General features: G+C 38.7%; 3 long non-coding RNA genes across 3 annotated transcripts in view; 2 read left to right on the top strand and 1 right to left on the bottom strand.

Annotated features, from left to right (window-relative positions):
• The window catches only part of LOC311435176, a 50,624-nt gene extending 43,177 nt beyond the window's left edge, over positions 1-7,447 (bottom strand). Inside the window, exon 1 of the long non-coding RNA XR_014691977.1 lies at positions 7,390-7,447. This is a non-coding gene — a long non-coding RNA (uncharacterized lncRNA). The remainder of the gene's footprint in view (positions 1-7,389) is intronic.
• Positions 105-7,508, top strand: LOC311435177. Its single transcript, XR_014691978.1, has 4 exons — positions 105-136; positions 1,804-1,863; positions 3,086-3,142; positions 7,427-7,508. It is a non-coding gene; the product is annotated as an uncharacterized lncRNA (long non-coding RNA).
• Positions 7,509-12,156: 4,648 nt separating this feature from the next.
• LOC311435175 overlaps positions 12,157-26,678 on the top strand; it is a 190,140-nt gene continuing 175,618 nt past the window's right edge. Inside the window, exon 1 of the long non-coding RNA XR_014691975.1 lies at positions 12,157-12,375. This is a non-coding gene — a long non-coding RNA (uncharacterized lncRNA). The remainder of the gene's footprint in view (positions 12,376-26,678) is intronic.

Genomic DNA, 26,678 nt, shown 5'->3' with positions numbered 1-26,678 from the left:
TGTCTTTTTTTTTTTTTTTTTTTTAATGAACACCTACCTTCTCATTAACATTTTTTTTTTTTTTTAATTTATTTAGATTTTCTTAAGAACCTGGAAGTGTAAACTAATCCTGGACAGTGAATCAAAAGAACTTAAGGTATATGTTTATATATGTTGTTTATGTTGTTTGTTTTTACAGTCAAATTTGCAGTCAAAAAACCCAAAAAGTTTTTGGGTAGATCTAACAAATGATTTAGAGTTTTCTGGAATTAAAAAAGTACAGATCTTAACAAAATATTTTCCATAACAGAGATTAAGCTTGATAAACATGCCTATTCCTTTCTTCCTTTATTTACATTTATTTTAAGCATAGAATTATCATCTCATTGTCATCAGGAGGACTTTAAACTTTTTGTGGTGCCCACATCTCACTTAAATATCAATGCTAACCTTCTGGAATAAGATATGAAAATCTGGCTTATAGAATTCTTTAAAACTTCAATCTTTCCTGAATTTCTATAAGGAAAACTGACTTATCTGGGAAATCTGTCTTTTGACATAGGGATGGTGACATTTGTGCACAAGTCAATCCAAGGTTAAGATTTCAGTACTTGGTGTTTTCAGGGCAGTGGCTGTCCTTTAACCCTGGAAGATTTGTCCTTTGCACTATGGTGCCTTTATTTTGTTACTTGATTCATGCAGCTCTCAGTGGCTATTCCAAAGAATGGCTGCAAGGTCATGGGAGTCTCTGCTGATTCAGGAAAGACACGTTTCATTGCAAAAGGCTGCTTTTATTTTGTTTTTGTTTTCCAGCATGTACGCTTGGAATGCTGTTGTGGTTGTTTCAATGTTTACAATATATTTCCTTCAGTGATAGTTTCATCTCTGCCAAAAGAAAAGTTAAAAAAAAAAAAAATCACATTAATGAGCTGACAGTGCTTTTAATACTGCTTCAAAAGGAGAGGGAAAGCTTGTGTGCCAAACAAATGTTTGGAACAGTCTCAGACAGCAACATTTGTTCTGCAAGGGAATTATCCACAATAGGACACTTCAGCTGCTAAACATCTAAAAGTATTTAGATGATGCAGTGCTCAGATGGTCAGCCTGTTTCCAAGAGAAGTAACATTTTTGTTAACGTGGCAAAAGACTGTACTCTACCTAATGTAATCAGAGGGGAAGTCTCCCATCTAAAGGTTTAGGAGTCCCTGCAGGAAACATTTACAGAGCTTTAGGCAGAAGTGTGAATGTGGGAGTAGTACACATCTTGGCTCATCAAGAAGAGGGATGCTCTTGACAGCATAGAGGCACATTCTTGATGTTTGTCAAACTTTCTGACACATTTTTACCCATTTTGAGACAGTGACAAAAATGTTGAAAACATTTCTGTAAAATGTTAATCTCATTTTCTGACCAGAACCTTATGAGAAAATGACAGCAAAAATTGAAAGGTAGGATTTCTTGCTTTCACAGATGCTATGATTTCTGAACTTATTCCCAAAAGAATAAGTATGAACTAGGAGATAACAAACATACCTCACTAGAAAGCTTCTAATCTTAGAAATGCATCTAAGCATTTGTCATCTTTTAATTATTGCTCTTCTTCTTCAAGTAATTTCCACCAAAAATGGAACTGTTCATTCTGTTTTGAAGATGATTCAAGCGTATATTTGTTCTTTTCTAGTTTTCACAAGCTTGGGCTGGCAGTAAAGCAATGTAGTTCCTCCATTTGAAGACCTGAAGTCTTGGAGTTGCAGGCTGCATTGTTTTTGCTCACGTACTCTGAGTGAAGGCTTATCTTTTAAATAATTTGACTTTCTGTTGCAGAAGGCCTTAGCAATGAGAACCAACGACTTTCAATTAACTTGACGCTTCCAACAAGTTCAGGTAACTGTTTACACAGAGCATGTTTTCAAGGGAATTAATCTGCAAGTTTCAGTGAAGCTGCTTGTACCTTTCCGCCTTGGAAAAGCATAAGAATATATTCCTGTGTGCTCAGGACAGCTTTGCTATTCCATCAGGACAACAAATGTGTATGTCCTTACAGATATTAAGGTAAATTGTGTTCAATTTATCCCACAAATCATCCTTTGGACTCAAATCTCAGTTAGTGTTAATTGATGTAGCTCTGAATTTAATTAAACTTTGGAAGCCCTCACTGCCGGAGAATCTGTCCTGTAGATTGCTTTTGGAAAAAAGCTTATATTCAGCTTGATCTATTTGTGATAGCAATTTATGCTTTAACTGAAGGTAAATTATGGCTATTTGGTGATTAATATCCCATTCTCATGCCAAGTCAAGTTAAGAAGTACTTACTTAATTTATCACTAACCAGTGGTTACTATCTAACTGTAATTACAAGAAAATGTACATCGCTTTGACCTCTGAGCAATCATGTGGGAAGACCATCCCTTAAAGTTTGCCTTGTATTTTCTATAAAGATAGCACTTTCTTCTCTGAGGAGAACTTTGCAAATCCTTTGCAAAAGAGAGAATGTCAGGGAAGGGGAGGCTACAGTTTGCAGGGTAGTTTTTGAGAATGAAGCTGAAGAATGGCATATGCTGAAGGATTGAAGGCAGAAGATATATATATATATATATATTTGTATATATATATATTCTGGACAAACAGATCAGTCAGTAACTTAAGTATTATTACAGTACAGAGAAATGTGTGGTGATGGTAGTGGTAGGTAAACTGCTGTCAAGCAAGGTGCAGGTGGGTCAATCATAAATATGTCCCACGAACCCTAAAGGGAAAAGGCTCTGGATGCCATCATTAGCTTTGCCTCTTTTAGAAAAGATGAGGAGTTGGTCTGCTTTGAACCTTTTGTGGTCTTCTACTCTGAGCACTGGTTGAAATGGTGTGATTCACCTCTGCATTGGAAGAAGCTTTTCTGCCACTCACCCTTAGTACTTTCTAAGGTGATGCAGTGAGAACCTTATTGTGCTATTGTGCATCACTGTGTTTTAAGAGCCATTAAGATGAAAAGTAATGTCTGCTCAGGTGTACTCTTTTTTTTTTTTTTTTTTTTTTTTTTTGGGTATGTGTGTGTATGTATTTATGTGTGTTAAAAATGTTCTGTATGTGTTCTTGTTTCCAATGACAGGAGAGCTCCACCAAGAAAACAAAACTGCTTGCTTTAGCTCAGAAAGAGAGCAAAGAGGTGAGATTCCCTGTGGTTTGGTCCGTGCCTGTCAATTTCCAAAGGCAGGAAAATTATCATTTTTTCAAATTCCCTCAGGCAGCAGTAGCCAAGCCAAGTTGGCTCTAGCCAGCTCTTGTTTGTAAAATGTAATTCTGTGGTAATGAGCTGGTGACAACTTGAAGAAGAGAGTCTAAACATCCTGAAAACAGTTCCAAACATGACTAAATGCAAGAAGGAAACTTCTAATAACTGCCTCATGGGTATCAAGAGCCCTACATACAAATGCAAACACAGTTTATTTCTAGACAGTAATATATATATTATGATCTTCTTCCTTTATTTTTCTCCTTGAATGTATATGTAGGTAGGTGTATGTCTCTATACCTACTATCTGTACAACTTGTCTCTCCAAATGACCTCTATTTCAGAAAGGAGCTAGTAGTTTTGTCATTGTGGGAAAGAGCAGAAACTGAAGTGAACAGCTGATGTAGCCACAGAATTAAAGCTTTGCGTATAATCATGTATCTACCTAGAGATTTTTATGCTACATTGTTTTGAGAGTTACCTTTGATTTTCCAATCATAAAAAAAATACTTCTCCCTATTTGAAGTGTTTTAAAGTTGTATTGTCAAACCAAAGCATTCAAAATCATGAGTTAGACTCCAAAACTTATGCAATGGCCTCAAAAATCTTGAGGTTTCAAGAATGACACATTTTGACCTCTTTTTGCCATCCTGATGGATGCTGCTGTGTTTTTGAATGAATTTTCTCTGTTGCCATGAGGGCTTAAAAACTGATTAAATAACAACAAACCATCAAATAATCACACAATTCCAGAAAGGAGGGTTGTAGAGGAAAAAACAAAAAGAAAAACAACAACAACAACAACAACAAAAAAAAACAACTCAGAATTTATGACACTTACCTTAGGCAATGATACAGTAAAAATTACATCAAAAGTATGTCAACTAATACATAAGAATGTTGCGATATTTATTTTAAAAAATGATAAAGTAATCAATATATTACACATAAAGTAGAACCAAGACAGTTGTCTCTGAGTTAATCCACTGTATTCCAAAGTTGTACTGAATCTGTGAGGCATCTTCCTGGTCTTCTGATGTTTTTTTCCCTACCCTTTTGTGGTCTGCCAACCTAAGCTGGTGTAAATTTCTTGTATTCCTTATATGTTAAGCTAAAACACCTAAGAGCCCATTCATTTTATTTTATTCTAATACACTACAAAAAGAAGTAGCGGCGATACTGAGGACACCGTAGTCTATACAGTTTCTTAGGATGTGAATACTAATTTTTGGACCTCAGGATCACAGCACAGGATCACAGCATCCTACACACAGAGCAGTTCCTTGTTCCAAACCTCTCAACCACTTGCAGAAAGTGCAATCGTTGCCAACCCCCCTTTTTATCTTACCTCATGAACAGTGAAAACATGTATACAGAAACCAAAGAATTTGGCCAGAAAAATTTTGAACCAGTGCTAGATTCCAGAGACAGTTTGCCAGGGAATCACTGTTTGTGTGAGAGTGGAACTGTTTGCATTAATCACCTTGCATAACTAAGAGCAGGTCAGCTTGCCAAGGGTTGAATCCTAAGTGTTACCTGGTCATGGATAAACAGGGTGCTAACACTCAAATCCTCCTATTCCAGTGATAATGACAAGCACTGATTATAGTGGAAAACTGAGACTCATTCCAGGCATTCAAATAGCATGTTATTAATGATCACATTTTAAGGAAGTTCTTGCATAAAATAATTACTTGTAGAGCACATGACGACTCATTAAACATAAATTCAGGCTTCATTCTGCTTTGTATAACTTGCCTAGTGCTTATGTTTAATATTTAGCAGTTCTTCCAGAGTAATGGGAACTGGGGGGGAGGGATGCATATTTCAGAGTACACTGGCAACCTATTTCATTTACCATAAACATTTTTTTTTTCCCCATGAGAATTGTTAGATGAATCTGATAACTGTATCGTAACCGTGGGCACAAAACTGGATTTCTAGCATGGTAATTACTTTTGGGGTGGTTTGCAGCAGGAGATAATATAATGTTGTACATAGCTATTCTGTGTCTTTAACTTTCACACTATCTTCTCAACAAATATAGTCTTGAAAACTTTTTATGGAATCTGGCAGAGCAGAAGTATAGCTGGAAGTTCTGAAACTTAAGAAAAAAACAAAAGCAACAAATAAATCTTGGGAAAATCAAAAGTCAGTTGCAAGATTTTTTGTAGCAGAAACAGAATTGGCCTTTGTAGATACTGTAATAGTAAAAGCAATAATAATTCCAAGTGTTTAATGATCTGGCATCCCAGTCCTATCATCTTCTCCATGGTAGCTAACAGTAAACTCATTAAGATCTTCCCCTCAACGTTCTGAAATTACCACTTAGTAACAAGAGTGGTATTATTTCTTACAACATTGTTTTACAAACCTGTTTAAATTCCCAATACTGATGCCCACTGCATTTGTAAGCACATGGATTAAGAAGAGCTTTACCAGGCTGTGTGAATGTGTTTTGCTTTGTTTTGTTTCAACAAGGGACTCTGCAAGATTGATATAATAAATTGTCACTTGTTTGACCGGAGAGATGAAGTATAAATACTTCCTGAACATGAATGCAAGTGTTCAGCATAGTGGCACTCCAAAACCTGCTGACTGGTTTATAGTTTACAATTCAGTATAACAGTAGGTGCTTATCCTCACATTACTGCCTTTTATTCGGGAGATACGAAACCTTTACACTAGTTGGTTAAATGAGCCTCACAGATTCAGTATGAATGCACATCATGCAGCAAAGTTAGAGGGAGCTGCTTAGGGTGAGTAAATGAGTCAGCAGCAGGGCTAAAAACACTCAAGCAGCCCTTGGAGGTAATCGTTCTTGTCCATTTGGTCACCAAACTGCAGTAAGTGCTTGCTTAAGTGCTTGACTGCTGTTGAACCTTGAGCTTTCGAGGACGTCAGGGTAGCAGATAAATGCTGAGCAGTCTGAGTACAGGCACCCATTTCTTAGTGGAAGGTAATTTGCAGCCAAAGGGTTAACAGTACCTGCTAGAGGACGGGCAGCAGTTGAATCACATTGTCTCAGCCCTGGGTCTTTCTCTAAGGGATTTCAGGAAAACAAGGCCAGGACTATTTCAGAGGATCCAAAATGTTGAAAGAGAAGTTTATTTTGTTAGTGTGGCAAAAATAACTGTATATCTATTTACATTGTTTGGGGAACTTTCACCAGGTGGTGATCCCAGTCCTCTTCATCAGGATGAAGTATTTGAGCGCTAGTGGTGGCTATTGTGGCTCTACAGTGTCCTGCTGGTGCCAGACATGAAATGGTCATGCAAGCCCTGCAAACAGTCCCTGCTTTATAATGCTGTCAGAGACACTGCCTTTATGGAAGCAGATCCATTTTTTTCTCTCCTTTCTTCACACTAAGATTTGTACAAAGACACTCCCAAGAATTCTGTCTATATTGAGAGGGCACCAGGCAAACTTGTGAGCTTGGGCTCTTGAATTTGGAAGATGTAGGCACATGATGTTAATGGCACTGCTTGCTGTGCATGAAATTAATCATGTATGTATGTCTTTTGCAGAGCCAAGTCTATGATGAACTGTCAGCCAGTATAAAACAGAAGAAGGGCAGATTTTACAGTTGCTGTGGATGCCTGATATCAGCTCCTCTGGAAACATTCAAGGATATTTTTGGTTCAAGATTAAGGAGTCACTAGATAAATTATTAACCAACTGAATCCTACTTATTTTATGTATATTAGAAAACTGCACTATTGAAACAATATTCTGCACTCAGGGCTGTCAGTGGATATTCACACATTGCTCTTAATGTGTTGTTTCTTTCCTAAAGCAAAATTAGTTTAGATGTTTTAAACATGAACCCGATTTTGCATCTTCATTTGCAGCATTTTTTTCCCCAATATTGACAGGGTGTGAATTTTCTTTCTACAGTGAAGCTGCAGGCCTGGATTCTTGGTCTTTACCTATGCTACCGTACAAAATATGTCATTATATTGGTCTAAAAATTTAATAAAAAAGCCACCCTTGATTTGAGCCTATGCAGACTACTTGCAACAGACCAAATGCTGCCACTGAGTCTCATGCAACATTTTTGGGAATCTGGCTGAGATTATCTGAAGAGTTCTTAATTTCAAATTTGTTTAGTTTATAAAGAAAGAAATGCAAACAGAGAGGAGACAATGCCTTAAAACAGAGAAGAATGCCAGGTTACTCACATAAGAAAAACTTTTGTTCCTTCGTCTCCATTTCCAGCTGGATCTCTGAGCAAAAAATGCCAGTTTAAGAATGGTTGAAATCTTTGCTAAGACTGCCCCCACCCCAGCTTCTGAATGCCTTTTGATAATGCTCCACAGCTTCCTAAATAATGAAGCAAAAGAATTCTCCTGAATGCTCCTGGATGACCTGCACTGCACAAGGGAAAGAATGGCTGATTTTATCATGCAATGCTTTCCTAGCTCTTATCTTAGAACATGTAATGTCTCATTTTTCCACCAACATATTGTTATGGTGATCCCTGGTTTCCTCCCTCCCTCCATCTCTCCCTCCTTCCCTCCATCTCTCACTCCTTTCCTTTCCTCCTTCCCTTCCTCCCCCTCTCCAGTGGTCATAAAGTCAAAGGGAGAAGGAACCTTTAAGAAGTGGTGTAATTATTAACTAATTTTGATCTTGGGAAGGAGGGTAACCAAAGTATTTCCTGTTTCCTATAATTAAGGACTCAAGACTTCGTTCTGCCACACACACACACAAATTGTTTATTTTTAATGTACTCTCCATGGAATATAATCCACTGCTTTATTTCTATATCTTAGGCCAAATTCATAATTGGTGTAAACAGCTGCTGCTCAACTGACAAGTCCTAAAATGGGGACAGAGAAAAAATAAGGTTATAAGGTTTCATCTGCTTACAGAAGGAATGCATTTGTCCTATTTGTTCTTTCCCTTCACCTCCCAGTGATCTTGGGGATAAGACCAGTGGAGGCAGGGGAGTCTCTGAACTACTCTGAAGCAGAATGATTTGGTCATACAAACTGAAAAGAACTGGAAAATCTGTGTATCCATGGGGCAGGTCATGGACACTCAGCTGCAGAAAATAAGATAAACATATGTCCTGCTGGTAAAATTTCCCCCCAGACTGTAAGAGCTGGTTCCTGCATAAGAAATCTAAGTCTCTGTAAATATTGGGGTGGAAAAATGAGATCCTATAATTTACAATGGCCTAAATAATTGCATTGTAATATTCTCATGCAAGTCACTGAACATATGTTGGATCTCAGTATACAGTGAAATGCATGCAGTTTTTATTGCACTTATCTGTGATATCTGTGTCTTCCTGTGTGTCTAAATGCAGGATTAGCTGAACCATTTTTTGAACAGTTCATCTTTTTTGATCCCTAGTTGAATTCATTGCTATTGAGAGCTGTCACATCATTGAACACAGAACACCAACGCCTTCTGTCACAGTTAAGCTGTCATTAATGCAGGTTTGGTACCGGAAATAGTAAAGTGATATGATTTTAGAAATGGGTGCTGATGACTACCAGTCAGAGGAGGACATGAGCGTGACTGTAAATTCTCCTTCTACTGCTTCTTCATGTTGTTATCTCCACTTTCTATCACCTAGCGCAGTGAGTTTGTAACAAGGTGTAAATATACTTTCCAGTCATGCTTTCTCAAACAAGAGGCCTGAAGAGTGGTAATACAGAATATCCACTTCTTGGTTTTCCATATGAGCACTGCTCAAATATATGTATATATATATATATACAAAATATTTCATTTTATTTGACACTAAAATGTTTGTTTGCCCATTGTGTTGCCTGTAAAGTAACACATTTGTGAGGTTTAGTTCCAAAAAGAGTCAGATTTGCTCAGCAGCACAAATCTGTGTGCAGTGTATAAATATTTATCCATTTTAGCAGCTCTTTCACAATAATGCTTGTGACTTTGACTGTCACCTGCCCATATTTGTGTAATTTCTCCTTTCAGTCTGTATGTTCATTTTTGCAGCTGAAGTCACTTTTTCTCTTTTACCCCTCAAACACTGAATTTACTTATCAGCAAAATTAAGCCCTGCCCCATTTAAAGTTAGAACAGAACAATACTGATTTCATAAGAAAGAGGAAAAGAACCCTGAAAGCAGCAAAACCAAAGTGAAGCTCAGTAACCGTGACTGAACAGCACAGAATTCTGTTGCATCCTGTCTTTTTGGTTGCAGCATAGGTGATTGAAGTGCATGAATTAGTGCCAACTACAGACTTTTTACTTAATAAATAAAAACAGACAGATCAGAAAACTTTGGCTGCATAACTAGCATTTTTCCACTACATTTGAGGAGATTTAGCTCTGGGTTTCTACTAGGATTTGATAAACAATGGGACAGCCAAGAAGTATGACCTCATTGACATACTGCTGCCCTGGTGATGGGGACATCCAGGGATGCTTCCAGCAGCTGCATCCTTTTAGCAGCACAATTCTCAGCAGTACCTGAAATAGAGAAATTTTCAGAGGTGCAATGCAAAGCAAAGAGATTCACCATTCAGCCATATCCTCAAATCAGAGGACTTGGTTATGTGGACCATTCTGAAAACAAGGAGAAATGCTTCTTCAGCCTGCTGCTCATGAAATGCTGAAAGATTAACTTCACAGTTTATGTGGCTCTATTCAAAAATAATAGTTTCACCGGTGTTAATCTATTTTATTTTTTTCCAAAAACAAAGATATTGATACTTTTTTTTTTTTTTTTTTTTTTTTTTTTTTCCCCATAGGTTCTCTTTGTAGACTATTTAACCTGTAGATTTGTGGTGGTCACAGGTTAGAAATTACTGTTCTGGAAAATGTTAGTTGGTTCCTTCCCCTGTCTGCCTACCATCTCAGAAGTCTGAAAAGTGTGAGGTACTAAGTAAGAGTATTCAGGGATGCTGAAAGTACCTGCACTGTGAAATCTGTTATTATTCTTCATGTTTTGTAGTGATTTTTGTTGTTAATAGAAAATCTGGTCATTTAAAAAAATGATTTAGAATAGTAAGGAATCCAAATTAGCAGAGGTCTCTTTCCAGTATTGATTTACTCTCTGAGGGTCATTCCGGAACACATTCATTACAGATACAATCCACAAATTCACAATAACACATCAGTTACCAAGCCTTTTATATTGGGAGATGCAATTGGAACTCTACAATATAATTCAATAAAATTACTAGCCATTTTATCTACTCATTTAAACTATAGTCTACTCAGATTCTGCAAGTTGAATTGCTAAGAGCTATTCTTATTTTTGAACTTCTGAGTGTTCTTATTTCACATAAAATTGTTTTATTATTGTTACCCCCAGAAAATAAAACAAAATAAAAGGTTCTGGTGAAGTTGGAATAAAATACAATCTTAGATCAAAGTGGAAAACATTGATGGTGTTGTTAATTTTATATTTGAAAATGTGTGTATTTACACACACATGTATCATTTTTCCAGGGGCCAGCAGTTGTGTCTAAGACTACAGTTAGAAAGAAAAGGTTCCAGAAGATGACCTCAGTATATTGTGTCTAGTTCTAGGGAAACCCAGCTTTTCCTTGACTGTACAGGGTTGCTGTATATCTTGCCACTGCTGGGAAGTAATATCTGAGGCTCTGCAGACTTCAGTAGTTCACTGCAGCTGCCTTGTCCCCATGCTGACCCTGTGCTGGGAACCCACAGTGAAAGCCTGGGGGCCATGGGATAATGAGAGTCCCCAGAAACCAAAAGGATGAACTACCCAGGCAGTGGAGGCTGGCACTGGGGACCACCAGGGACTTAATGTGGAGCTACCTCATGGCTGGTTTTGGTAGACATAATTCTGTTACGCCACCAAGGGTAGTGTGCAGGTGTCCGCTGAGTAATGGGAGGAATACGGAAAAACTGAGGGGATGTGAAGCATCAAGAAAAGCTTTAGAAAGGAAAGCTTGGGGAAATGGGAAGGTAAGGAGCAGCAGTGCTGTTCCTGGGGCATACCACCCCTTCCACGTGTTTCGCAGTCCTTACTTCTGGATAGTAACAGACAGACTGTTTTGCTGCAGAAAAAATACACAGTGTTGCCCTGGCCTTTGTGTCTCCATATGCAGTTGCCTCCTTTGTGCATAGCCATAGCTGCACACACACTCACACATGCACATAGAGCTATACATAGAAATAGGTATTGCTGTCTGTGTCCAGTGCAGCCCATCTCCTAACAGACTGGATCAAGGGATGGCTGCTTTAATCCCACATTAGCTACTCTTTAGTTTACTCTCTATTTATCTTCTCAAGGTGGAGAACATGCAGGTCATGCTATGGACTGTATAGGAAATTTGCATGAGATTTACCTGTACAAAAAATTTGAGCATCCCTCTCTAGTATCAGTAAACCTTGATGCATAATACACATGCTCATGTAAACCTGTTTCATCCACTCTGGCAATATTTAATCTGGAAAGTAGAACTGTGTTCCCTGAGGGAAATCAGACACCTGCTCTCTGCTAAGGATGAAATTTAAAGGAACAACATTATTTACTGTTTACCAGAGAGTCTTCTTTTTTAGAATTAATGAATAATGGCTGAAATCCGGTCCTGCTATAAAATAACCATTGGGACTATATAAACGTGTTTTGCTTGCATTTTTTATTTTTAGTTTTTATTTTTATTTTTACAAGCAAACTATAAAACATTTTTTTAAGAAGTTTTGTTTTGCTAGCAATAGTTTTCCACTGCAGAGAATAATGAATTACAAGTTCCAAAATGAAATGGAGCCCTGGAGCTCCTTCATCTTTGCCCTTGAAACTTCTGAAAAGTTTGAATCAAGGTCTAAAGGAAAGTTTCCTCCCCCTTCCTTGCAGCTGAGCTTTTGAGAATCACATACACACTTTTCTATTTTTACTTTCTAGCCTGGGCCCATTTCCAAATTTAAAACTGTGGGATTCCTGCACTCCTACATATGTGAGACCCAGACTGAACTCAAAGGATGGGCCAGTTTACCCCCCTTTTCCTCCCAACCAGACTAGTTTCATAACAGTGCACAATTGAAATTGGAGACCACTTGGGTTTCCTTACTTTGAAAAAGCTCAGAAGAAACATTTACAACTCCTAATGAAAGACTGCAGAGAGGAGTTGAAATTAAGTCAGCAGAGATCATGATTTGCTTTGGCTCAGATCCTAATCCAGTTTATAATCCAAGGTCTGGAGTCCCAGTACCAGGTAGGTGTGGATTGTCCTCCCTGTACTCTCTTAGAGCCATTAAGTGCTTTTGTGTATTTTCTCTGCTCTGTAAAACATCACTGCAGCAGCAAACTCTTCTTTCTGTTATTTGAGGAAGAAAGATGTTGACAATGCCTCTTGCCTTGCAAAGGATGATGAGCTTGATCTACGAGCTGGGTTGGTGTGGGGGAAGAAGGAGAGGGGAGCTTCCCTCCCCCAGCTGCTGTTTGTCTGACGCAGAGCTTGTACTTTAGTTGTTATCAGCTGCTTTGGTAAGATCACAATGTGCTCGAATTGCTCTGAAGGTTAAAATATGTTGACTGGATTTTCTTCAGCTACCAACGCAAAAGGCTAGCTAATAGCATCACTGGCTGTCAAAAGCAGCCAGCCCCTGCATTTCTCATGGTAATGAAACACTCTAGAGTTTTTCATGGCTTATATACATCATGATACCTGTGCTGTGTATGTCACATCAAGGATAGGAACAACAGGCATGCCAGCCAATAGATCCATCATAGTTGGAAACAAACACACTAAATTACCTCTTTCTGTGAATTACTTGGTTTGTATTGATTTGTGATGATGATTAGAGGGAGATGAGGACTTAATTTTGGCCTTTTTTTTTTTTTTCTCCTAGTCCTTCTGTGAATTTCAGCTTCTGTAACAGATACCCTGCTGTTTGCTTCAGTGACCTCCTGACTGTCTTCAAATCCCATTTCAAGAGTGATCTTTTCTCCCTGGCCTCTGACTCCTATAAGTCTGTCTAATAAAACAATCAAATCACACTCCCTAATCCTTCCAGTTTCCCATGCTAAATTCTTCTCTTTAAAACTCTATTTTCTTTTGTCTCAGCATTTGTTATCTGTGACTGCAAACCACCTAAAAATAGGTGTTACACAGCCATCAGCCCCTCTCCCTGAAAAATTCAGCAGTGGGGCATGCACAGTGTATACTGAGATCCTTTTGCCAAAAGTGTTTTGAAATGATATCTCATCTGCCAGCAAAGTGCCTTTAAATGCGTGCTAGACTCGGATGTGTTTTCTTCTACAGTACTGTTTACATTGTTATACACTCTTTGGGATACTTATTTGCTGAGATGGGATACATCCAGGAATATCAGTTTTCAGGTAAGGAAGTTCTTAGATAGAATTTAAAGGACCAAGTACTTAAGTCAGTTGTCAGCATAATTTGTATTTAAGGCCATTCCTATGAATCCATATTCATGTTCATATGCAAGGTGAATATAGCCTGAAGGAACATCCTATCTTTCATACATCTACTCTATCCCAGGATAACTTACAGAACAGTCAGTGGGTAAGACATTTCCTTGCAAGATGAAACATATGCCTTCAAATCCCCTTGTGCTGAGGAGGGATTTTAACCTGAGTTTTGTTCAGCCTCCATAAAATCCCTAGTAGCAACTCTACTGTGAAAAAATGTCACTTCTGCTGCTTCCTTCAGTATCAGTGTGGATTTAGCTCTTTATTTCCTTTGTGTTTATTGCATGTGCCTGTAAATGAAATGCTTCAGAAATGTCAGAACAGTTCACTTAGACTTTTCATTTTCTTTTTCTTTGGTTGAAAGTGTTGGGCAAAATATAACCTTTGCTATCAAGTCATTTTGGCTTTCCTGGAATAACTTATTAAGAATACGTGCCCAGTTTTACCAAGAAACTGTAGTCATAAACTAGAAAAAAGGCAGAACAACAACATCAACGACAGCAAAATCCTTGCAGTGATCTATGATGAAATTTAACCTCTTCTCAGCAGAATTATCTTGTTTCTCTTAGCAAGGTTATCCTTTCTTTACCACACAAAGACTCTCAATTGGTTATTTAGAAGTACTGTTTCAAATCCCACTAGTGCTTAGCTCTGTCCTCATTTGTCTGAAGCAAATAAATTGACTTTTGGCCTTCTGCTTAACTTTAAAAGGCCTGTATAGAGAAAAAATGTTCAGTGGTCGTTATTGCAATCAACATAGATCAAAGTGTTCTTGATCTAAATAACCCCTTCCCATTAGGTGGAGAGTTTCTGCGGGGCTACAATTGTATGGCAGGCAGGAATTAATTTCTTTTATGGGTGCTCTATGTACAAATATATCACAACACTAAACTGTTGTGGGCCAAAACCCCTTAACGTAAGTATGAAAAATTATTATATTTGTATTTAAGCTACCTACGAGTTGGGTAAAGTGTATGTTCATATGGCACCATATAGCTCTATGAGATGATCCTGCAGTTAATATAGATCTGCAGAGGTTTTGCCGTGCATTGAGAGTCTGAGCAAATAGAGGAACAAGAGCTGTCTGCAGCACTCTCTGGCAGCATCATTTAAAACTCACAGACATTCACGGTGAGGAAGAACTGAATCATTAACTCTTGTGTGAGATTCTGAGGGAGAAAAGAGAAATTGTGTCTATCTGCAGTGTTTTAGAGATTCAGTTAGATACTCTTTTTGGGAAAGTAAGATTTCTAGGCCTCTTATAAATAGAAGGCCGCATCTCAGCTTGATTACTTCAAACAGCTTCCTGCAACCTCCCACTAGGAAGATGAACAATTAGTATAATCACAGCAATAAGTCAAAGATACTTAACGTTGTAACTTGTGTAACAACTTTCGCTTTCTTGGTTCTCTGCTGAGCTATAGGAAAATAGCAGTTTTATGTATGGTCTTATAACTAAAAACACACTGTCCAACTACATAATGTCCTTTTTTTCTTGCCAAAGTTAATTTCATGCCATGAAATGGTTCAACAATGTTGCAAGGTACTGTGGCTAGGTGGGAGCTTTTTAATATGAAGTACAGTCATGCAGATGGAAATGTTGCCAAAAAAAAAATGGAAAGCAAGAACTCTCATTGTGAGTCAAATTGGTAGTAATAAAGGTGAATCATGAGAAGATTCCACCTCATTTTCCATCAGGAATACTCCAAGAAGCCAAGGGCTGTGGTAAGAGAATAGAAAGGTTTTTGAAAAACATGAAAAAAGAATGAACTAGCACCCTCTTTTGGCTAATTGGAAAACAGTACTAGGAACTGGTATTGGTTAAACTGCTGGTCCTGAAACTCCTCCTCCTCTCACTTATTAGTCCATTATGCTGTTAGATATTGTTTATGCACAAAGCTGTTGTGCCTCCATTGAATGTAGGTGGTATTTCTAAATACAGATCACCCAGTCAAATCAAGATTTTGCACCTCAGAATTTAAGCTCTATGTCCATACACACTCTGCCTTTACTAGTTTTGCAACAGATAACATTTTCTAGTACAGAAACCCCAGAGATGTGTGCAAGATCATCCCAACACAGCATCTGTAGGAATAAACTGTACTCAGCTCTGGTGAGGCCACACCTTGAGTACTGTGTTCAGTTCTGGGCCCCTCGCTGCAAGAAGGACATCGAGGTGCTTGAGCGGGTCCAGAGAAGGGCGACAAAGCTGGTGAGGGGCCTGGAGAACAAGTCCTACGAGGAGCGGCTGAGGGAGCTGGGCTTGTTCAGACTGGAGAAGAGGAGGCTCAGGGGCGACCTTATCGCTCTCTATAGGTACCTCAAAGGAGGCTGTAGTGAGGTGGGGGTTGGTCTCTTCTCCCATGTGCCTGGTGACAGGACGAGGGGGAATGGGCTTAAGTTGCACCAGGGGAGTTTTAGGTTAGATGTTAGGAAGAACTTCTTTACTGAAAGGGTTGTGAGGCATTGGAAGGGGCTACCCAGGGAAGTGGTGGAGTCACCATCCCTGGAAGTCTTCAAAAGATGTTTAGATGTAGAGCTTAGGGATATGGTTTAGAGGGGACCGTTAGCGTTAGGTCAGAGGTTGGACTCGATGATCTTGAGGTCTTTTCCAACCTAGAAATTCAGAGATTCTGTGATTCTGTGAAAATAAATGTAGAAAGAATACATTGGACTTTGCTATGGGTCTGAAAGAACATTATGTTACGACATGGCAAAGCACAGTTTAATTTTTTTTTTTTGAAAAGAACTGATGAAAAATATCTGCTTTTGAAAACCAAAGAATGTTTAAGATTAAGCTGACCACTTCCTGTTTCTATAAAATTGTCAGACTGGTGACAAAATTTAATCGTCACAGAAGCCATTAATACTTCACTGTGATTTCTAGAAGTACCTGCAATTTTTAATTTTAATTTTAATTTTAATTTTAATTTTAATTTTAATTTATTTTTAATTTTAATTTTTTAATTTTTTAATTTTATTTTTTTATTTTTTATTTTTATTTTTTATATTTATTTATTTATTTTTATTTCTATTTCTATTTCTACTTTTTCTATTTCTATTTCCATTTCTTTTTCTATTTCATTTCATTTCTATTTTCATTTCTATTCTTATAAGTAATAAAAGCTATACAGTAGGACTAGTATTATACCTCTCCAGTGGAACTGTTTTGAAAAAGCTGGTTGTAACTAGCAGGAAATTTGTGGTAAAAATTTTTCTTTACCCTCTAATTTCATAGAATCATAGAATGGCTTGGGTTGACCTTAGAGGTCATCCAGTTCCACCCCCCCTGCCATAGGCATGGATACCACCCAGAAGATCAGGTTGGCCATGGCCCCTTCCAGCCTCGCTTTGAACACCTCCAGGGATGGGGTAACAACAATTTCTCTGGGAAACCTGCTCCAGTGATTCACTACCCTTCTATAGTGAAGAAATTCCTCCTAATGTTTAATCTAAACTTAATCTAAAGAGTCCTTCTCCATCTTTTTTATAAGATCCCTTTAAGTACTGAAAGGCTACAGTGAGGTCTCCCTAGAGCCTTCTCTTCTTCAGACTGAACATCCCCAGCTCTCTCAGCCTTTCTTCATAGGAGAGGTGCTCCAGCCCTCTGATCATCTTTGCAGCCCTCCTCTGGACTCTCTCTAACAGGTCCATAGACTTATTGTGCTGGGGGCCCCAAACTTGGACACAGTACTCCAGGTGGTGCTTCATGAGGGCAGAGTAGAGAGGGGCAATCACCTCTCTCAACATGTTGGTCATTCTTCTTTTAGTGCAACTCAGGATGCAGTTGGCCTTCTGGGCTGCAAGCACACACTGCTGCCTCATGTTGAGCCTTTTGTCTATCAGAACCCCCAAGTCTATCTGCAGGGCTGCTCTCAATGAGTTCTTCTCCCAGACTATACTCCTGTCTGAGGTTGTCCTGACCCAGGTGCAGCACCTTGCACTTGGACTTGCTGATCCTCATGAGGTTGACATGGTCACACTTCTCCAGCCTGTCTAGGTCCCTTAGAATGTTATTTCTTCCTTCTTTGGTATTAACTGCACTACTCGGCTTGGTGTTGTCTATAATCTTGCTGAGGGTGCACTCAATCCCATCATTTACTAAATTTTAAAACTACACATTTCTTGAAGACTTCCATGGATGGTGACTCATCCACTCCCCTTGGCAACATATTCCAACACTGCACAACTGTTTCAGTAAAGAAATTTCTCCTAATATCCATTCCATTTCTTCCCTAGCTCAACTCGAGGCCATTTCCCCTTGTCTTATCACTTGGTGATTGAGAAAAATACTCAGTAATGCAGTAAATCTAAGTGCTCCCCCAGAGGAACCCAGCTACCACCACAGATGCTGGGCCAAAAAATGACCACAGAATTCTAAATCTCAGATGTTCTACATGGACGATTGCATTCACTGGACTGATTTAAATTTAAATTGGTGTCATCTGCAAACTTGCTGAGGGTGCACTCAATCCCACTGTCTATGTTATTAATGAAGATATTGAAAAACACCAGCCCCAGGACAGATTCCTGAGGGACAGTGCTCATTACCGGCCTCCTCCTAGACATAGAACCATTGGACATTGACCACTACTCTCTGGGTACAGCCATTGAGCCAATTCCTTATCCACTGAATGGTCCACCACGCAAATTCATATCTTTCCAATTTAGAAATAGGATGTCATGTGGGACTGTGTCAAAAGTCCAAGCAGATATTGATCAGTTTTCTCTTGTCGACTGATACAGTCACTCTATCACAGAAGGCCATGAGATTGGTCAGGCACCATTTGCCTTTGGTTAAGCCATGCTGGCTGTCTTGAATCACGTCCTTGTTTTGCACATGCCTTAACATTGCTTCCCGGATGTTCTGTTCCATGATCTTGCCAGGCACAGAAGTGAAGATCACTGATCTGTAGTTATCTGGGTCTTTCTTTCTACTCTTTCTACTCTCTCAGGAACTTGAGAGATGTGGGAAACCTGACCACCAATGAAGACTAAAGTAAAGAAATTAAGTACTTTTGCCTTCCCCATGTCTGTTTTTACCAGTTCTCTGTCTTCATTTGTCAGAGGTGGTACACCCTCCTTAGACTTCCTTTTGTGGCCAATGTACCCACAGAATCTCTTGTTATTCTTTGTATCCATTGCTAAGTTTAGTTCTGTCAGTGCCTTGGTTTTCCTCATCCAATTCCTGCACATCTGGACAGCATTTCTGTACTTTTCCTGGGGCACATGGCCCTGTTTCCACTGTCTGTGCCATTTCTTCTTTTGCCTAATTTCATCCTTGCCTATAATTTTAAAGAGCATACTGTTTCACCAGATAATCCAGAAAACACTGAACCAGTTCACATGCTGCCATGTTATAGCATCAGCTCTGATACCTACCACTAGGTGATACACAACCGTCATCATGCTGATGACTGGGGAGAGATCATCCAAGAAAAGACAGAGGTTTGTGCTTTTTCCAATGTTGCACTGGCTGATCTACATGCCAGGGATTAAGAATGTTTTTATAGGTCTTCCTAATCCATATTTATACCCACCTTGTGCTCTGTGACTCGACTATGAAGAGGACTTTTGCTGGGAAAGGGGAAGACTGGTATTGCCAGATTTTTGAACCAGCAGACACAATACTATTAACTGCAAAGTCCCCTACTTAATACTCTCAGAAAATGTGAATATGTGCTACAAAGTCCAACACATTTTTAAAGCTGCCAATGCTGCCTTTCACTTCTTATATCTACCCTTGCAAACATTCAGGTGAAGGGTTCTCACAGACCTTTGAACCTATACAGCTCACTGTAGGATTGTTATGCTCCCCCTGTGGGTGACACTGTTATCTGTGAAATCCCTGCTTGGATCCTTTGTTGGTACTGGCCTGGTGGGCAAGACCAACAACATCTTGCCAGTGCTGCAAGAATTTCTGAGGTGTGTGGAGGAAATACCAAGTGACCAGAACAACAGTAGGTTTCCACGGCACTTTATCCCATGTTCAGAACATCCTGATTCAGAAGCATCATCCTGCATCACTTTCTAGGAGAAGGTTCACCTAATTAATGAAACTAATTAAATGTCCAACACATTTCTGAGTTAGACAGCTGTTCCTTTTTAATTTACACAAAATTAATAAAGTGACTGTGTGGGCACTTCAAATGCTCAGACTTTTTTTCCCCACTTGACAGCTTGATAGTGTTATTTTAAGGGACATTCCTACCCTGCAGACAGATTAACTTGTAAGGGTTGAGGTGCTGGGTGATTGTCCTGTTTTTGGCTGGGATAGAGTTATTTTTCTTCAAAGAGGCTTGTATGATGTTGTGTTTTGGAATTATGATGAAAATAGTGATGATAGTACACTGATGTATTTGTTGCTTTTTTAGTTGTTACACAGCATCAATGTCTTTCCTGCTTCTCACGCTACCCTGCCAGCAAGAAGACTGGAAGCACATGAGAAGTTGGGAGGGGATGCAGCCAAGACAGCTGACTCCAGCTGATCAGGGAAATATTCCACACCATGTGACATCATGCTCAGCTATAAAAGCTGGGGGGAGAAAAGAAGAAGGGAGGGGATATTTGGAGAGATGGTATTTGTCTTCCCAAGAAACTGTTAAGTGCAATGAGCCTTGCTTTCCTGGAAATGGCTGAACATCCACCTGCTGATGGGAAGTAGGGGATAAATTCCTCATTTTACTTTGCTTGCACACGCAGCTTTGCTTTACCTAGTTAACTGTCTATCTCAACCCACAAGTTTTCTCACTTTTACCTTTCCAATTCCTTCCTTCATCCCACTTGAGTGTAGAGAGTGAGTGGCTATGTGATGCTCAGCTGCCTATTGCAGTCAAACCACAACAGACTGGTGCTAAGAACTTTTTCATTCAGAATGTGTAAAATGACTCAATGGTATACAGATCTGCAATAGCCTGAATCTGATAATTTCCCAGACTGAAGAAGCTGAATGTCTGCTTATAAACCTGGAATCAGCAAGAGATAAATAAATTTACTGCTTGAAGAGGAGACCAGAATGGGGATAGGGAGGAGGCAGAATGATGTTTCAATCCTGTTTGAGGAGGTCCATTTTTTTCTGCCAGAACCTTGCATAGAAAGGGATGTGCAGTTTCATGCTTTTCACACTGAAATGCTTTTGACTGTATTATCCGGGAGAACCCTCAATGTGGCCTCCTTACTGTGGAAGAATTTCTTCCAGAAATCTGTTCAAAGGTACAACAAGGATGTGACTCTGTCATCTTGATATCCTTACCAGCTCCCAAGACTGTGAATCAAAATAAGAGAGCAGAGTTCATCCATTTTTCTCCTGCAATAACTTGCAATTTCTCCAATATATTTTTCTCCTTTCTGCACATGTCAGGCACAGCACAGCTTGCTGCTCTTGCTGCTGACACAGATCCAGCATGAGCTGGAGGGCATATAATCAGAGGTTTATCTTCAGGTCTGCAGTTAGATAGCCCCTCATAGATGTCAAGGACATTTGTTCCTCCTGCCTTCATGGCTTGACAAAAAGAATATCAGAATAGAAATTCTTCCAAGGAAAATGCCCAGCAACTTCTGCTATGCAGCAGTGTCTCTTGTAGACTTTGCAGACATGGCATAGGAAACCTGTCATCGATTTTTCACACTCAACATTCAACAGAGAGAGGCAGTGCACCCTGCATGGTGCTTGGAAAGTCTCTTGCTTGAAAAAGGGGAAAGAAATCACAGAAGCCTTCAAGCTTCTTGGGTCATTTTAACTACCACTTGCGAGGATGCAGAAGGGCAGTGTTATTACTTTTTTATCTTTTTTTTTTTTTTTTTTTTTTTTTTTTTTTTTTTTTTTCCCACAGCCTCTAAATTTCTCTAATTCAGAAGAAGATATCTCAGGAGCCTTGCAAATCCCTTATTTATTTACTTATTTATTTATTTTTCAGACAAATATCTTTATTCCAGGCTATGTAATCAATGTGTTGAATTCAGTGGGAATTGTCAGGAGAATAAACTTTTGCATGCACTTTTAAGTGAATATATCATAATTTAGCTGTATATTAACTAGCCTGGTAAGAGCTGTCATTCTATCCACATTACCACATACTTTCTGAAATTCACCTCTTATTGTAGTTTGTCTCAGGGCAAGCTCCAAAGGAACCAGAAATGGGCCCAGCAGGTGCCAACCACTCTCAAGCACACACCTGCTTACTTTACCCAGAGAACACATACTCTTGTGTGAATTTATAAACGGGGGGTGAGAAGGGCAAGGGAACTTCCCCCCCCCAGCTAAATTCTTACTTCTACTTGTCTACCTCCTGCTCCTATGTGTTAAGCAGGCATCAAGGCTACGCATATGTGCCATGTCCCACTCCACTGCCTACCTTGCAATCTTGCACAAGAAGGCATCCTCTTCCACATATCCCAGCCTTGCTCTTATCCATCACCTGAACCAGTATGGCGCATTGTACAGTACAAAGGGAAAAACTCTGTACTAAGCTGAATCCAGAGCTGTATAATCTAAATGTTTGACACTGCCAGTTCTTGTTCAGATGGGTAATATATATATATATATGTGTGTGTATATATATATATATATATATATTTTCACATGAACAATCTCACTAGGTTCAGTAAGACAGAACAATAGTAGAAAGATAGGATGGAGAAAAAGGTGTTCAAAGGAGTAATGTTTGTTATTACATTAGAGTGACTTGGGTTCTTTAGTGTTCACAAGCTTGAGCATTACTCTTAGTGGAAAGGAGGAGATTGCAAGCCAGAGCTGATGCATAGTGGTAGTGACTGTAGGTCAAAGTCAAATGGCAAGTGACAGGCAAAAGGCATCCACACTCCTTATACAGTGAAGAGGAATGTATTTCTGGAGGACAGATACTTGCTACTTGGTTCAATTCATTATCAAGAAGCTCCACAGTAAAACAGGATGTAAACTTGATGTCGTTAGCTAGGATATGAAAAGACATGACTGACAAAGGACAGATTATTTTTGCATTCAAGGTCAAGTGGCATTTAAAGAGCTGTTCTGCAGACACAGTGGAAAATTACAGAAACAGATTTTTTTTTTTTTTTTTTTGGCACTTCAGCCTTTTCAGCTCTGCAGAAAAACTGGAAAGGTAAAAAGTCTTGTGACTGTACTCTCATTTTGTTAGCATTCTGGGCTCATGTTACAGGTTTGCTGTTTTCTTTAAAATTATTTTAAGGCATGAGTTTTGTGGGATGTGGAACATGGAGGTTTGTCCATGCTGAAGGTTCAACCTTTGTTCTTTCATGATGCATGAGTGGCAAGCTTAGCACTCAGCCCCTGCGCAGGCACAGACGTTTTTCTCAACACTGACCTGAGAGGCTTTCTCTCAGAAAGATGTGTTCAGCCTCCCTGCTCTCCCAGTCCTTGGCCTTTCAGATGAGACTGCCAACAAATTATTGCTGAACACTTGGCAGACAGCAGTAACTTTCAGTCCCTAGCTTATAATAATGCAAAATCGGTATTCTGCTGTCAACCCCTGGTTTATAATAATGCAAAATCAGTGTTCTGTTGCTGGGAATGTCTTATTCATAATGTGCCACATCCAAATCACTTGAATGTGAAGCTGTGGTGATGCACATCAGCTAATCTGCCAGAAATTGCCTCATAAAGGTGCAATTTGCCATACTGGTAACATGTAATTTATGAAGTCTCCTTTTCAGACCCAAATGTAGGTTGGCTTATTCTGTAAAGGTTTAGAAAGATAAACTCTCAACCAGCAATAAGATTAAAAGGAAAATAGACACCTAATTCTATACGGCACCACTGAAAATTCCCATCTGCTATTGCTTAAACAATATGTCTTCATAAATGCAAAATTGATTCAAATAGGTTGTGTTCTCTCTCTCTGTCTTCAACCCCCCCCCCCCCCCCCCCCCCAGTTTTTCTCTCTCATGGTCTATTAACTTACTTTCTGGAAAAATGTAGGGATGATATCCAGGGTCAGGACTGGCCTTATCCACTCACGCAGTAGAGATTCTGTTCCCACTCCCACCAGTGTCCTTTAGCATACATTCAATTAACCTCTGTTAAGAACTGGGTATGCAGCAGTGTGTAGGCAGCTGAAAAGCTCCTTTAGTTGTTTTGCATTCTGGCATCAAATGAGGATAAATACAGAGCATGACCTGACCCTCCAGGGCACTGGACTAAATCTAGTAACATATAAACTGGAATTTTTCTGCATTTGTAGCTGACTCTGACACCTGAATTCTTAAAAAATAATTCACCAACTAATAGGATTTTCCCAACATTATTTAACATGGATGTGTGGTCATGCACATTTACACATTCACATACATGCTGTATGATATTTTGTTTGAAAATTGTAAATGTTTTTATGAGAAACAAACAAACAAACAAACAAACAACAATATCAAACTTTGATATAAAAATCTATAACAACTATCATGGAAGTGTGTAGTGGTCTGGATTACATTTATCCCTGTAGTAAATCAATTGACTTCAGTAACCCTCTGTAAAGGGAAGGCAAGACACTTATGAATTATAGATATACCTGTTACTTTATATCTACTTGTAAATATTTGCTTAAAATGATTTAACATATGATTTTGTTTTATAATTTGTAGAAATAGCTTCTTACAGAAGTTTCTGGTTATTAAAGGTACCCAAAATTATTGATCTTTTTATGTCTATAGCTTTCCCAGGCATGTGTAATGTGATTGCTTCCTTGCAAGTTGCACTCTTACTATATAATTGGAAAATAGTTTTCGTGTTCCCTCATAATCAGATAGGGAACATTTTACAATATGTAATACACAGGGCACATCTCTCTGTGGAAACAAAACCACATACCTCAGTTCATGACTCACTACACTGTCAATGGGTCTGGTACGACCTGAAATGATATACATTTAGGGTTGTAACATTCCTGTTTGGTTAAAATAAGTCCACTGGTTTGAGTGCAAGCATGCTTTGAAAACACTAGTGATAAATGGATTAAACAGCACATACCAAGATTCTTTGTCTTTTCTTGCCCTTTGCTAGCTCTGTCTCAATATTGTTAAACTGGTTTAAATATGGGAGGAAAATCAGACTTGCTGTAGTCCCTTAAAACAGTATAACAACTGTATTGGGCAAATCCAGGAATACACATGTAATAACAACAAGAACAGTGCTTGTACAGCATTAAGCTCTACATCAGCCTGTATTGGTTTTCAAACATTAGCACTTTCAACAGGCTAGATTCCCCACTGATTGTAGTGTAATGAAGTTTATATAAAGCAGGAAGTTAAATTTATTTCCATACCAAAAAACAGTGGGTTGAGAAAAATGTAAAGTCACTAAAATAATAATGAAATGGAATGGGTGGAAGAACAGCCCCCTGCAGCAGGCCATGTTAATTACCTTTGCAGCTGGGAGATCAATTTGCATATATATTCTTTGAAGTCTGTCAGGTATGAATTGAACCACTGAACTGTTACATTTGATAATCTAGCTCTCCAAAGCATTTTTGCTAAAGATGTTATGTTTTCTAGGACTAGTTATTTTTCTATCTCAGAGTAAAGAGCAGTACTTAATTTGTTCCTGTATAAACAATTCTGTGTTTGTGGCTCCTTGGAGCTCCAGGTTAGCAACATAACCTCATCGAAAGCATTGGTACCACTGATTAAACACAAAGAGATATATCAAATAGCCTTGACAACCAGTGAAAGCAAGGAAATTAAAACTTTAAGCTAGTGGTGACAAGCATGACTCAGAGGATGTTTAATGAGATATAGAGCTGTTCATCTCTAGGACACATATCACCCCCCCCCCCCTTTTTTTTTTTTTTTTTTTCTGTACTACTGATGACAAAATTTTTGCCATCTGATGTCTGCTTCATGACCTGATCAAATCTGATGTGTGGTCCCAGGAACTTCACAAGTTCATTTGGTTTGCTTCATCCATTACTGTAGCATCTTCATGCCCATGCAGCAAAATTGTTTGCAGTGGATGGTAGCATTTTACTACCTGTAGGCAGCTGTTTCAAGAGAACACCTGAGATTTACAGAGCTCCTGCAAAACCTGACTCAGCCTGAGTAATTCAGTGTTGTTCTACTGAAACCAGTAGAGCGCATGGCTGCCATGGAACAAAACTGGTGAGAAGGGAGAAACTGTGGATGAAAATTAATTTTACACAGAAACAGGGTATAAAGCAAAGTTTTCTTGTTCTACTTTAACAAAACTGTGAGAACTATGTGCAACAAACTTCATATAACTCACTTCACTTTTTCGGAAGCCTATTTTTTTTGCTATTGTTGTTAAAGAGTAACAGTAGCTTATGTGAGATTCAGAAAAGCATATAACAATTAACACATTCTTTTGCATTCGTTTGAACACAAATGAAACCTGACTCATCAGAAATTTCTCAGCACTGGACCTAGAGTAATGTTTTTCAATAATTGCAATAACTTAGTAGCATGGTTTAAACTTAGTAGCATGGTTTCGTGGTAGACTTGTCAGTATTAGGTTAAAAGTTGGACTAGATGATCTTATAGGGCTTCTCCAACATGAATGATTCTATGCTTCTGTGGTAATATTCATGTAGGACAAATGATCAGTTGATAGTGATAGTGATCAACAGTCATAGAAACACCTTTTTATTTTTATTTTTTTTTTAAAGAAAAAAGAATGCATAACAGTCTGTTGCCAGTTTTGGTGGGAGGGACTTGGACTGATCCTTTCTATTCTTTCACTTTGGAACTAATGACACTGCTACTTACTTTTCTTAGGTTGCTTCTTTGTGCAGTTGCCTTAGTTTTTTGTTATTTTGAAAGCAACTGTTTATACAGAAGTCTCTCCATGCCTGTCTTCACTGACATAACAAACTATTCTAGGAGATTATTGGTTTCCCATTTCTGATTGGGAAGAATTAGACTGGTCAAGAATGGGTGAGGCAGGGCATGAAAGAAGGTAATTGGGGAGTACTGTTAATTAGTGTTTGCTTTGAGTTAATAGTCTAAAACCTCCATCACCTATTTCACACATCATCTCTATGACTTCTTTTTCTTAATATTTTGTGATTATTGTTGTTGAAACATTTAAGCATTGTTGAACTGAAAGCCAATTTCTAC

The sequence above is a fragment of the Aythya ferina genome (assembly GCF_964211825.1).
Source record: "Aythya ferina genome assembly, chromosome: 3".
NCBI classification, from domain to species: domain Eukaryota; kingdom Metazoa; phylum Chordata; class Aves; order Anseriformes; family Anatidae; genus Aythya; species Aythya ferina.
The sequence above is the reverse complement of the archived record's forward strand: the minus strand, read 5'-3'. Positions and strand labels throughout refer to the sequence as shown.